Source organism: Oryctolagus cuniculus, chromosome 1, assembly GCF_964237555.1.
Source record: "Oryctolagus cuniculus chromosome 1, mOryCun1.1, whole genome shotgun sequence".
NCBI classification, from domain to species: Eukaryota; Metazoa; Chordata; class Mammalia; order Lagomorpha; family Leporidae; genus Oryctolagus; species Oryctolagus cuniculus.
Genome location: NC_091432.1, coordinates 167,267,324 through 167,282,035, shown reverse-complemented (window position 1 = coordinate 167,282,035; position 14,712 = coordinate 167,267,324). Strand labels below are relative to the sequence as shown.

Genomic DNA, 14,712 nt, shown 5'->3' with positions numbered 1-14,712 from the left:
TTGATTGAACTGTATCTTGTCAACTAGAGAAAAATGCTGCTGTACCACCAGTGGATATTGTACCCTTCCCCACATCCCAGTCCATTCCTTACATCCCTGCTAATGCTGGATATTATCATTTGGAATCATTATGTTTACCAAATGTATAATAATGCTTTAAATTTTTTTACCATACTTTATGGGCTCTCACACTCAGGTTAAAATTTACTTCTTCAAAATTTTCATTTTCCTGTATTATGCTTTCTTTCTTTGTTCTGTTCAAGGTGATGGCCAGTGTCCTTTGATTACTTGTGGAATGATGCCTGGATATAAGCGTTGCACTTCCTTATATATTGCTGATATTTTGACTGAAGTGTTTACTCAGTTATGCTCAATACCTACATATATTTCATCTGTTTTATTATGTTGTCCTGATATTTTATTTTTGTGTGAGCTTTTCTTTTTCTTAAGAGAGCATGGGAGAAGGGAGGTGAAGCTTTTGTGAGGGTGTAGCCCTGCAGGCTGTGGATCTTACTGGGGCCAGTCAGACTCCAATGAAGTGCAGTGTGCCCAGGTATCTGTAGTTATTTATGCTTCTTGGTTCTTTGGCAAAGGGATCCCATGGAAACAGACATAAATCCTACTCTTTCTGAGTCTAGAGAGAGATGCTCTTGGATATGTCATATTTTCTTTGGTATATAGAACAAAGAAAGTGTTCTCTAACTGCTTTTCAGCCTACAAGTGACAGGCTAAAAATAGGACATTGAGTTTTTTCCATAAATTTTTTTCTATTTGACCCAATTTTATGTTCAAACATATAACCACTGACCAGTGAGTTCTATTTTTATATGCTAGTAAAGTAGATGCATGCCGATTTTTGTCTTACTTAAATTTGCATGAATTTGTAAAAAGTTAGCCAATATGTAAATAGTCTCACTGTAAAAATTTTAACACAAAAGCTTATAGAATAGAAAGTTAAGTGGTAGCTAATATATAGAATACACAAAATAATAATGTATGTGAGTGAAATTGATGTGAGAAGCCCATGTCTGTATTCCTGAGGATCAGTGCACTTTCTACTTTCTACTTGTTGAATTCTTTATTGGAAGACTAGGCTTGTGATTATATAGTAAACTGAAAGCATATTATCACAAAAATTAAAAGGAAAATAAGAAGAAGGGAAGGTGGGAAGTATTATTATGTTCTTAAAACTGTATATATGAGGCTGGTGCTGCGGCTCAATAGGCTAATCCTCCGCCTGCAGTGCGGGCACACCGGGTTCTAGTCCTGGTCGGGGCGCCAGATTCTGTCCCAGTTGCTCCTCTTCCAGTCCAGCTTTCTGCTGTGGCCCGGGAGTGCAGTGGAGGTTGGCCCAAATCCTTGGGCCCTGTACCCGCATGGGAGACCAGGGGAGGCGCCTGGCTCCTGGCTTTGGATCAGCGCGATGTGCCAGCCGCAGCGGCCATTGGTGGGTGAACCAATGGTAAAGGAAGACCTTTCTCTCTGTCTCTCTCTCTCACTGTCCACTCTGCCTGTCAAAAACAAAACAAAACAAAAAAACTATGTATGAAATACACAACATCTGTTCCTTTATATAATAATTAAATAAATAAAAAATAATAAGAAGTCAGAAACCTCATTCATCAACAATCCTGGCAGATAACTTCTATTAGCAATGTGTTGTGTATCTGTTTAGACCTTTTAAAATGCATTTAGTACATATACTAAATATATGTGTAAATATTTAGTACTTAGTATTATACACAGGTGTATGTGTGTGTGTCTGTATTTAGGGTTGATTGAATGTACTAAATTTTAGTTTTCTGATCATATGAAAAATGTATGGCAGTCCAAGAGATATTAATTGTTAAAAAGCAAGTTGAAGTATATGTATATTAAACATAAATATATATTTATAACTCTGTTGCTTTTTTTATTTTTAAAAATATTTATTTATTTGAAAGGCAGAGTTACAGAGAGAGACAAAGAGATAGAGATAGAGAGAGAGAGAGAGAGAGAGAGAGGAAGAGACAGAGTGGTCTTCCATCCACTGATTCACTCCCCAAATGGCCGCAGCAGCTGGGGCTGGGCCAGGCCAGAGCCAGGAGCCAGGAGCCTCTTCCACGTCTCCCATATAGGTGACAGGGGCCCAGAAACTTGGGTTGTCTTCTGCTGCTTTCCTAGATGCATTAGCAGAGAGCAGGATTGGAAGTAGAACAGCTTGGACTTAAACTGGCACTGATATGAGATGCTGGCCTTGCAGGCGGCCATTTTACCTGCTGTGCCAGCCCCTATTTTATTATTTTTTAAAAATATTATTTATTTACTTGAGAGTCAGAGTCACAGAGGTAGACACACACACACACACACACACACACACACAGATTGTCCATTACTGGTTCACTCCTCAAATAGCTGCACCATCCTTGGCTGGGCCTGGCTGAAGCCAGAAGCCAGGAGCTTCTTCCAGGTCTCCCAGTTGGGCACATCTTCCACTGCTTTCCCAGGCACATTAGCAGGGAGCTGGATCAGAAGTGTAGCAGCCAGGACTGGAACTGGTGCCCATTGTATCTTGCTTTTTAAAATACAACGTATCAGATCCCTTTTATGGTCCATAAGCATGATTATTGAATTTATACATGTCTGTGTGAAATATGCCTCCCTCTAAACCTCTAAACCTTATAACATCAGCACAATACCTGTCTGATGTGAAAAAAATATATAATAAAGTAAAATAAAATGAAGTAAATAAAATAAAATGTAACGTATCTTGGACTGCCTTATTTCTCATGTGCCAAGAAATTCATCAGTAAGTAGATTGCAAGACTAGTTGTTTGAAAGTTATGATGATACAAGCTGGGTTTATGTGTATTGGTTAGAACTCAAAAGCTAATAAGATGCAAAATGGGAGCCCCATAATTTGTTTTCTTTTTGTCCATAATCCTTCAATATCAGATTGTAATTTTAGTGTAATTGAATTTGAATTGCTCAGAATAAGTCATTTCACTCAGCTTCAGATGCAGAGCGGTTTGATCCATTAATTTTTTCAGCATGTGTTATTGCAGATGTACTTTGTACAACATATATTCTGTGCCAGTGTTGCCTAGGAAGATGATGCTGATACCACCTGGAATGCAGCAGCAGCTGTGAGCTGTCATCTGCTGCTGGTCTGCGATACTGACTAATTGGGCAAAAGTGATTTGTTAAAGTCTCACATGGACTGCACTTTGGGGTCACATGGGCCACATTTAAGTCCTCATGGACTGGTTTCTTCCTTGGCTGAATTGTTATCTTTTCATTTATTATTTGATATTTTTGCATCACTTTTAAACACACTTATTCTAGCCATGAAATTGAAATTTATCATAGCCATGAAATTGATAAAGTACAAATAACTTAATAATCCAAGTAAGAATACTAAGATTTACATGTCTTTTTTTTTTTTTTTTTTTTTTTTTGCTGAAGAATGAAGAATTCTGATGATTTTGCTTCCAAGAAATAAGGATCACTTTGGCTCTTCCCAAGTTTACAAGGGTGGGGAAAAGCAGTGAACACAGGGGGGCAGTGTTATCCTGTTCAACAGGGAGCATGGTGTGTTCTTCCCCTCTTAAAGATGTATATTCATTTAGGCTAAGTCATACTTATTTAGTCAAACTGTATAGTTCTTTTTAATGGTGCCGTTCACTGAAGCAGAGCTTACTAAGCATCTGCAGGGAAAGAATTCCTGCCTTAGATGATTTGGGTTTGAATTTCTACTTTACTGTGTGGCATCATGACAAGTATCTTAAATTCTCAGATCTTTTGTTTCCTTATCTGTAGAGGGAATCCAATGAGACCCCATAACTGGAAGCATGTTGGCAGTTTTTGCTGTGTTCTGTAAATGTTAGATATTTCTCTAAGCAATGTAATTAAAATTATTTCTCTTGAAGTTTCATTTATTTTTTTAGGAAGAAGCTATTCATTGTTCATTGATGGCATTGATGATGTCTATGCTATCAGACTGTTAAGAACGCTGAGTTCTTTCAGACTTCATTTGGCTTGTGAGATATGCTCAGCCTGTGAATATGATGATTATTTATAACTGAGGCCTTGGTGTAACATCCTCTTGATGTACTGCCATTTTCACCCTGGGTGGCAGTTTGGATCTCTAAAAAATGGTCAATCAGAGACACTATATTGAGAAGCTTCACCGCCTTCTCTTTTTTTGTCTACTTTCATTTCAGTCTATTTTTATGCCTGTGATTCCAAAGATAGTGGATGAGCTTGCTTCCAGTTCTGTGACCTCTTGTTTTTATTTAAATTCTTGCTGAAAATGGGATAATGACTAAGAAGCTGGATGCAATGACAAGAACTAGCCAAAAACATAGTAAAGAAGAAAGGAAAAACCTATAGTGCATCCCATATGTGTAGGTTTTGTTTCCAGTAGGCGCGTTGTGATGTAGAGACCACTGTGAAGGGACCACTCATGGGCTGATACGATGGATCAGTCACGGTAGTGAGGTACTGCCACAGTGCCCTGCACCCTCGCGCCCTTGCCATTTGTCCTCACGGTAGCCCCGAGGAACAGTTGATGACTTTTTCATTTACCTAAAGAGGAAACAGAAGTTGAGTTGTTTATATAATTTTCATAAGATTAAGTGGTGGAGCAGGGATTCGAACCCAGCTGTCTGACCCTAGAACCTGAATTCTTAACCACTGTAATATAGGCTTTATTAGAAAGTTGAATTTTGTTGCTGTTGATAGTTGAGGAAATTGGCATATCATTACCCATTTTCAGGTTGTGCTTCAGAGTCCCTGAATAGAATGAGAGTCTGGTATTGGCCATCAGTGGTGGGGAAGTCGTGCTTGTCAATGTAAAAGGAGCACTGACAAGAAAGGAGGCCTGGGCAAGACTAGTAAATGAAGCAGGTGACTGATCTCTTAGAATTAGTTCCACTTTTCCACCTGTCTCTCCACTTTCCTCTTTATCTCTTTACTTTTAGTAACTCAATCTCATGAAACCATGGTGTTTATAATTTATAGTTATGCATTTATTTTTGTGTTTAATATATGAACTTTAAAAACTGTATTAGTAATTTCTAATGTATAATTGCGGGATGTAAGTGCCAGCAGGACAGGAACTATGCCCAACTTGTTCATTAGTATACATTCAGTGGCTAGAACTCTTGGCATATAGTAGGTTCTCAGGTAAATGTTTCTTTAATGTATGAATGAAATAACATAACTGAAAAATGAAGGAAGGCTTCCTCAACACCAGTTGGGTTACCTGGCCTGAGAACATGGAGCAATAAAACCTTCACAGCCTTCCTCCACACAGGCACCCTAGGGGGAGTACTTATGCCTGGTGCCAGGTGGGCTACCCAGTCCAATAGCACTGAGTAGTAAAACCTGGGAGGAATTTTCTTTGTCATGGAGAATGAGGGGAAGGAGAAACAGCAGCTGGATCTTTTCCCTTATAAGCCACAATCTCCATTTAACCATGTAACCTTGCTTTCCCCAGTCTGAGTGATTGGGCACTCTCTGATCCTGCTCCATCCATTCTGACAGGCGCCCTAACCCCAATAAACCTTGCTACTTTGCTTACTACTGCAATAAAAAAAAAAAAAGGAAGGATAGAATTGGAAAAGATCTCATGGAACACTTAGTATCCCCTCTCTTGCTTTTTTTGTGATTATTAGAAACTGAATCTCTGCCGGCGCCGTGGCTCACTTGGCTAATCCTCTGCCTGCGGTGCCGGCACCCCGGGTTCTAGTCCTGGTGGGGGTGCCCGGTACTAGTCCCAGTTGCTCCTCTTCCAGTCCAGCTCTCTGCTGTGGCCCAGGAGGGCAGTGGAGGATGGCCCAAGTGCTTGGGCCCCTGTACCCGCATGGGAGACGGGGAGGAAGTACCCAGCTCTTGGCTTTGGATTGGTGTAACGCCAGCCGTAGTGGCCTTTAGGGGAGTGAACCAATGGAAGGAAGACCTTTCTCTCTATCTCTCTCTCACTGCCTGTAATCTTTAATTCTCTCTCTCTTTCTCTCTCACTGTCTAACTCTGCCTGGAAAAAAACAAAAAACTGAATCTCTGAATCTCTAAGAAGGTACCTAATGCTTATTGAGTGGCTAATGTAATCAGGAACTTAAGTTACCTCATTTGAATCCTTATGTTCATTCATTCCAGAAGCATTTTATGTTACAGGCTCTGTTCCACAGGTTTGCGGACAGTGTCCAGGATGCTACACTTTACCTCCCTTTTCTGAACATCACTGAAAACATCTGTCTTTAATGATATTTCCAGGGGCCTGTGAAGGATACTGACAGTGTGGCTGGCCCCTTTTCACTATGACTGTCTTGGCTAGGTCCTGTTTGGTGGGACTGCCCTGAGTTCACACGTTGCTGGGGATAGTCTTGCTAGAAATAGAATAATGAGTAGAAAGAACAAAGTCATTGGAACACTTATGGAAGCAGACCCTAAATAAATTCATGATCAAAAAGATCAGTTAGCAATAAGTATTGTGTTAAAAAATAGGGTGATTTGATAGGGAGTGGCAGGAAAGGAATGTTCCTTTGGGTTGAGTTACCACCTTTACTGAAGAGATAACATTTTTTTTTTAAACTTTTATTTAATGCATATAAATTTTCAAAGTACGACTTATGGATTACAATGGCTTCCCCCCCATACCGTCCCTCCCACCCACAACCCTCCCCTTTCCCACTCCCTCTCCCCTTCCATTCACATCAAGATTCATTTTCGATTATCTTAATATACAGAAGATCAGCTTAGTATACATTAAGTATGGATTTCAACAGTTTGCTCCCACACAGAAACATAAAGTGAAAAATAATAGATGATTTTTTTAAATGATGATGAAATCAGAGCAGACCTATTGTCATGTTTAATCCCAGTGAGAGTCAAGTTGGGAATTGATAATTTTTTTTTTTTTTTTTTACAGAGGATCAGTTTAGTATGCATTAAGTAAAGATTTCAACAGTTTGCACCCCCATAGAAACACAAAGTGAAATATATTGTTTGAGTACTCGTTATAGCATTAAATCTCAATGCACAGCACATTAAGGATAGAGATCCTACATGAGGAGTAAGTGCACAGTGACTCCTGTTGTTGACTTTACCAATTGACACTCCTGTCTATGGCATCAGTAATCTCCCTATGCTCCAGTCATGAGTTTCCAAGGTGAAGAGATAACATTTAAACCCAGGCTGTCATTCAGTAGGAGGGAGTCAGCCTTGTAATGATCTAGGGAAGGTGAAGAACAATAGGGCAAAACTCAAATTAAAGGTAAACTTGGTGTGTTTGAGGGAGAGCAAGAAAGACATCAGGGATACAGGGAAAAATCAAGGAGGAGAGTGGTCATGAAGTAGGAGCGTAATGAGAGGCCTGTGTAGAGGCTTGAAGGCTAGGGTAAGACTTTATTCTACTATGATGGGAAATCTGTTGGAGGGGTTCTAGCAGGCAAAAGGTAGAGAGAGAAAGAGAGAGAGAGAGAGATCCCCCCCATCTGCAGGTTAACTCCCCAAATGCCAGGAAGCTGGATGTTCAGTCCAGGTCTCCCACATTAGCAGCAGGGATCCAGAGACTTGAGCCATCACTTGCTGTCTCCAAGGGTCTGCATTAACAGGAAGCTGGACTTGAGAGCAGAACCAGGACTCCAGCTGGGCACTCAGAAAGAGGACGGGTGTCCCAAACTACATTTTAACTACTGCACCAAACGCCTGCCCCTGAGGTGTTTAAATATCACAGTGGGTAGAGGATGGTTTTGGGGGCAAGAAGATCCATGAGGGGGCGATGGCAATAGTGAAGGAGTGAGGAAGGTGGTACGGGCTTAGATCACAGCTGGAGCTAAAAGATGGAAAGAAGAGGATGAATTTTAGGATATACTTTGGGAATAGAGTCAACAAGACTTACTAATGGGTTACTGTCAGGGTGAGCCTTGAAAGATGAACAAGACTTCAATAGGATGAGACGGAAGGAATGGCAGCAGTTGTGTAAGATACCTTGCAGTGTCTTCTACCTTGCAGAGTAAGGCAGAGCCAACCTTAGTCCATTGTGACTGGAGAATATCTGGGTTGAGAAAAGTGGAAAGGAGCGGTATTTTCTTTTCTTTTAAAGATTTATTTATTTGAAAGTTAGAGTTACACAGAGAGAGAAGGAGAGGCAGAGGGAGAGAGGTCTTTCATCCGCTGGTTTATTCCCCAACTGGCTGTAATGGCCAGAGCTGTGCCGATCTGAAGCCAGGAGCCAGGAGCTTCCTCTGGGTCTCACATGGGTGCAGGGACCCAAGGACTTGGGCCATCTTCTACTGCTTTCCCAGGCCATTGCCGAGAGCTGGATCAGAAGTGGAGCAGCTGGGTCTTGAACTGGCGCCCATGTGGGATGCTGGCACTACAGGCAGCGCCTTTATCTGCTGTACCACGGTGCTGGCCCCAGGAGCGGTATTATGATGAAAAATATAGGGATGGGTGTTTGGCACAGCATTTAAGATCTGATTGGGGCATTTGCTTCCTATATTGGAGTTCCTGGGTCCCAGTTCCAGTTTTTCCAATTCCAGCTTCCTGCTAATGCGCACCCTGGGAGACAGCAGATAATGGTTTAGTACTTGGGTCCCTGTCACCCATGTGGGTTACCTGGTGCCTTGGTTTCAGCCTGGCCTAGCCTTGGCTAGTAGGGACTTTTGCATAGTGAACTAGCAAGTGGAAGAGCTCCATCCCTCTGCCTTTCAAATAAAATGAAAACAAATAAACAATTTTTAAGCAGATTTATTCTATTTATTTGAAAGTTACAGAGAGAGGTAGAGACAGAGACAGAGAGAGAGATATCTTCCATTCTCTGATTCATTCCCCAAATGGCTGCAACAGCCAGAGCTGGGCCAATCCAAAATCAGGAGCCAGGATCTTCCTCTGGGTTTGGTGGGTGCAGTAGCCCGAGGACTTTGGGTATCCTCCGCAGCCCTCACAGGCACATTAGCAGGGAGCTGGATCAAAAGTAGAGCAGCCTGGACTTGAACCAGAGCCCATATGAAATGCTGGTACTGCAGGCCAGGGCTTCAACCCACTGTGCCACAGTATCAGATGCAACAATTTTCTTAAAGTATTCTTTAAAAACAGAGAGAAGAAAAATATAGAATACTTTCTTTTTGTACTTTGAGCCTTTCTTCATTATAACCCAAAGATTCATATTAATTGGAATAAGTAAGAAGAAGAAATTAATACATCATATTATTTTATTACAGTTATTTTCTTTCTTTTTTTATTTATTTGAAAGGCAGAGCTACAGAAAGAGGCAGAAAGCAGAGAGAGAGAGAGAGAGATCTTTTTTTTTTTTTTTTTTTTTTTGACAGGCAGAGTTAGGGAGAGAGAGAGAAACAGCAGAGAGAAAGGTCTTCCTTTTTCTGTTGGTTCACCCCCCAAGTGGCCACTACGGCTGGCGTGTTGCGGCCAGTGCACTGTGCCTATCCAAAGCTGGGAGCCAGGTGCTTCCTCCTGGTCTCCCATGCGGGTGCAGGGCCCAAGGATATGGGCCATGCTCCACTGCACTCCTGAGCCAAAGCAGAGAGCTGGACTGGGAGAGGAGCAACCAGGACAGAACCAGCACCCCGACCGGGACTAGAACCCGTGGTTCTGGTGCCGCAGGCAGAGGATTAGCCTGGTGAACCACGGCGCTGGCTGATTACAGTTATTTTCTACAGCTGATGTGCCAAAAATTCCTCAGAATTCTTCTCACAAGTAAAATGACAGTCATCAAACAGCAAAAGAGCCTACCTCATTGGCTATAGTGACTTTTTCTCCTAGAAACCTTTTATTTAAGGAATACAAGCTTCATATATTTCATAATTAGAACTTTAGGAACATGGTAATTCTTCCCACTGTACCCACCCTCCTACCCATTCCCACTCCTCTTCCTCCTCCCTCTGCTAGCTCTTATTTTTTCCTAAGATCTATTTTAATTAACTATACACATATGATTAACTCTATGTTAAGAGTTCAACAAATAGTATGAAAAAAAAAAACAAACAAACTTGTTCCTTAACAGTCAGGACAAGGGCTATTCAAAGTCCTTGCTTCTCAAAGTGTCAATTTCACTTTTACAGATTGCCTTGTAGGTGCTCTATTAGTTATCACAGGTCAGGGAGAACATAGGGTATTTGTCCCTTTGGAACTGGCTTATTTCACGAAGTATGATGTTTTCCAGTTTCATCCATTTTGTTGCAAATGACTAGATTTTTTTTTTTAATTTGACAGTTAGAGTTATAGACAGTGAGAGAGAGAGAGACAGAAAGAAAGATCTTCCTTCCATTGGTTCACTCCCCAAATGGCCACCATGGCTGGTCTGCGTGGATCCAAAGCCAGGAGTCAGGTGCTTCTTCCTGGTCTCCCATGCAGGTGCAGGAGCCCAAGCACTTGGGCCATCCCCCACTGCCCTTCTGGGCAACAGCAGAGAGCTGGACTGGAAGAGGAGCAACCGGGACAAGAACCAGTACCCATATGGGATGCCGGCACTGCAGGCATAGGATTAACAAAGTGAGCCTCGGCGCCAACCCTAGCATTTCTTTTAACTAATGTGTAGTATTCCATGGTGTACATATCCCATAATTTCTTTATCCAGTCTTCAATTGATGGGTATTTAGATTGATTTCATATCTTAGCTATTGTGAATTGAGCTGCAATAACCATGGGTTTACAGATAACTCTTTTATATACTGATTTCATTTCCTTTGGGTAAATTCCCTGGAGTGGGATGGCTGAGTCATGTGGTAGGTCTACATTCGGCTTTCTGAGATATCTCCATACTGTCTTGCATGGTGGCTTTACCAGTTTACATTCTTACCAACAGTGGATTAGAGTACCTTTTCCCCCACAACCTTGTCAGCATTTGTTGATTTCTGTGAAAACCATTCTGACTGGGGGGAGGTAAATCCTCATTGTAGTTTTTACTTGCATTTCCCTGATGGCTAGCGATCCTGAGCATTTTTTCATGTGTCTGTTGGCCATTTGGATTTCATCTTTTGAAAAATGCCTTTTAAGTCCTTGGCCCATTTCTTAATTCTTCACTGGGTTGTTTGTTTTGGTGTTGTTGAATTTCTTGATCTCTTTGGATATTCTGGTTATTTATCCTTTATTAGTTGCATAGTTTGCAAATAATTTCTCCCATTCTGTTGGTTGCCTCTTCACTTTGCTGAGTGTTTCTTTTGCAGTACAGAAGCTTCTCAATTTGATATAATTCCATTTGTCAATTTTGGCTTTGATTGCCTGTGCTTCTGGGGTCTTTTCCAAGAAGTCTTTTTCTATGCCAGTGTCTTGCAGGGTTTCCCCAATGTTCTCTAATAATTTGATGGCATCAGGTCATAAATTTAGGTCTTTGATCCATTTTGAGTAGATTTTTGTGTAAAGTGTAAGGTAGGGGGTCTTGTATCATACTTCTACATGCAGAGTTCCAATTTTCCCAGCACCATTTGTTGAAGAGACTGTCTACTACAAGGATTGATTTGTCAAAGATAAGTTGGTTGTAGCTGTGTGGATTGATTTCTGGCATTTCTGTCTGTTCCATTGCTCTATCCATATGTTTTTGTACCAGTACCAGGCTGTTTTGATTGTAAGTGCCTATAATGTGTCTTAAAATCTGGTATTGTGATGTCTCCAGCTTGTTTTTTGTTGTATAAGATTGCTTTAGCTATTTGGAATCTCCTGTGTTTCCATATGAATTTCGGCATAATTTTTTCTTTTTTTTAATATTTTATTTTATTTATTTGACAGGTAGTGTTACAGACAATGAAAGGGAGAGACAGAAAGGTCTTCCATCTGCAGGTTCACTCCCCAAACGGCAGCAATGGTCGGAGCTGGGCCAATCCAAAGCTAGGAGCTAGGAGCTCCTCCAGGTCTCCCATGCAGCTACAGGGGCCCAAGGACTTGGGCCATCTTCTACTGCTTTCCCAGGCCATCAGTAGAGAGCTGGATCAGAAGAGGCACAGCTGGGACTAGAACTATACCCATATGGGATGCCGGTGCGCTGGCTCCTCAGTGTCATTTTTTCTATATCTGAGAAGAATGTCTTTGGATTTTGTTTAGTATTGTGTTGAATCTGTAAATTGCTTTTGGTAGTATGCACATTTTGATAATATTGATTCTTCCAGTCCATGACCATGGAAGATTTTTTCCATTTTTTTTTGGTATCTTCTTCTGTTTCTTTCTTTAATGTTTTGTAATTCTTATCATACAGATCTTGGACATCCTTGGTTAAATTTATTCCAAGGTATTTGATTTTTTTTTGGTAGCTATTGTGAATGGGATTGATCTTTGAAGTTCTTTCTCAGCTGTGGCATTATCTCTGTATACAAAGGTTGTTGATTTTATATTATGCCACTTTACCAAACTCTTCAATGGGTTCCCATAATCCTTAGTGGAGTCTTTTGGATCCATTATATATAGAATAATGTCATCTGCAAATAGTGATAGTTTGACTTCCTCCTTCCCAATTTGTATCTCTTTGATTTCTTTTTCGTGCCTAACAACTCTGGCTAAAACTTCTAGGACTGTATTGAATAGCAGTAGTGAGAGTGGGCATCCTTGTTTGGTTCTTGATCTCAGTGAGAATGCTTCCAGCTTTTCACCATTCAATAGGATGTTGACTGTGAGTTTGTCATAGATTGCCTTGATTGTGTTGAGGAATGTTCCTTCCATACCCAATTTGCTTCGAATTTTCATCATGAAAGGGTGTTCTATTTTGTTGAATGCTTTCTCTGCATCTATTGAGTTAATCGTCTGGTTTATGTTCTTCAATTTGTTAATGTGGTGTATCACATTGATTGATTTGCAAATGTTAAACCATCACTGCAAACTTGGGATAAATCCCAATTGGTCCTGGTGAATGGTCTTTCTGATGTGTTAGTTGGATTCAATTGGCTAGTATTTTGTTTAAGATTTTTGTGACAATGATCATCAGGGAAATTGGTCTGTAGTTCTCTTTCTCTATTGTATCCTTTTCAGATTTAGGAATTAAGGTGATGCTGTCTTCATAGAAGAATTTTGGGAGGATTCCCTCCCTTTCAGTTGTTTTTAATAGCTTGAGAAGAATTGGAGTTAGTTCTTTTTTTTCATTTTTTTATTTAATAATGTGAATTTGCAAAGTGCAACTTTTGCATTGTTGTAGCTTTCCCCAACCACCTCCCTCCCGCCTGCAGCTCTCCCATCTCCCAATCCCTCTCCCATACCACTCTTCATTGAGTTGCATTTTCAATTATCTTTATATACAGAAGATCAACTTAGTATATATTAAGCAAAGATTTCAACAGACTGCACCCACACAACCACAAAAGATATAGTGTACTGTTTGACTAGTAGTGTTATTTTTAACTTTATAGTAAAACACATTAAGGACAGAGATCCTATGTGGGGAGCATATGCCCAGTGACTCTGTTGTTGATTTAACAATTGGCACTCTTATTTATGATGTCAGCAATCACCCGAGGCTCTTGCCATGAGCTGTCGAGGCTATGGAAGCCCCTTGAGTTCACCGACTCTGAACTTGTTTAGTCAAGGCCATATCACAGTGGAGGTTCCTTCCTCCCTTCAGAGAAAGGTGCCTCCTTCTTTGATGGCCTGTTCTTTCTGCTGGGGTCTTGTTCACTGAGATCTTTCATTTAGGTTGTTTTTGCCACAGTGTCTTAGCTTTCCATGCCTGTGAGACTCTCATGGACCTTTTAGCCAGATTTGAATGTTCCAAGGGTTGATTCTGAGGCCGGAGTGCTGTTTAGGGTGTTTGCCATTCTATGAGTCTGCTGTGTGTCCGTCTTCCCCCACAGGATCATTCTCTCTCTTTTAATTCTAGCCTTCATTATTTGCAGATACTGGTATTATTTGTGAAATCTCTTTGACACTTAACCTATCTTTTTGATCAATTATGTACTTAAAATTATCACTCTAACAAGTGAGCTGGCATTGGTACATGCCTCCTTCGTAAGATTGAATTGGAATCCCCTGGCACATTTCTAACTCTACCATTGGAGGTACGTCCGAGTGAGCATGTGCCAACCTGTATATTTCCTCCCTCTCTTATTTCCACTCTTATATTTAACAGAGATCACTCTTCTGTTAATTTTAAACACCTAAGAATAATTGTATATTAATTACAGAGTTCAATCCAGTGGTTTAAGTAGAACAAAAAGAACAACAACAACAAAATACTAAAAGGAATAAAATAGTAAGTTGTTCCTCAACAGTCAAGACAAGGGCTGATCATGTCATTGTTTCTCATAGTGTCCATTTCACTTCAACGGGTTTCCTTTTAGATGCTTGTTTAGTTGTCGTTGATCAGGGAGAACATATGATATTTGTCCCTTTTGGACTGGCTTATTTCACTCAGCATGATGTTTCCCAGCTTCTTCCATTTTGTTGTAAATGCCCGGATTTCATTGTTTTTTTAAAGCTGTATAGTGTTCCATAGAGTACATATCCCATAATTTCTTTATCCAGTATTCCGTTGATGGGCATTTAGGCTGATTCCATGTCTTAGCTATTGTGAATTGAGCTACAACAAACATTGAGGTGCAAACAGCTCTTTTTTCCCCCATTTTATTCCATTTGGGTAAATTCCAAGGAGTGGGATGGCTGGGTCCTGTGGTAGTGCTATATTCAGGTTTCTGAGGACTCCCCAAACTGTCTTCCATAGTGGCTTTACCAGTTTGCATTCCCACCAACAGTGGATTAGTGTCCTTTTTTCTCTCACATCCTCGCCAGCATCTG

General features: G+C 40.7%; 1 protein-coding gene and 1 non-coding gene across 18 annotated transcripts in view; both read left to right on the top strand.

The window, feature by feature from the left end:
* The window catches only part of SPATA6L (spermatogenesis associated 6 like), a 94,777-nt gene that overhangs the window by 33,745 nt on the left and 46,320 nt on the right, over positions 1 to 14,712 (top strand). The window lies entirely within an intron of this gene.
* On the top strand, positions 2,578 to 2,688 carry LOC127485314 (small nucleolar RNA U13). Its single transcript, XR_007912418.2, has one exon. It is a non-coding gene; the product is annotated as a small nucleolar RNA U13 (small nucleolar RNA).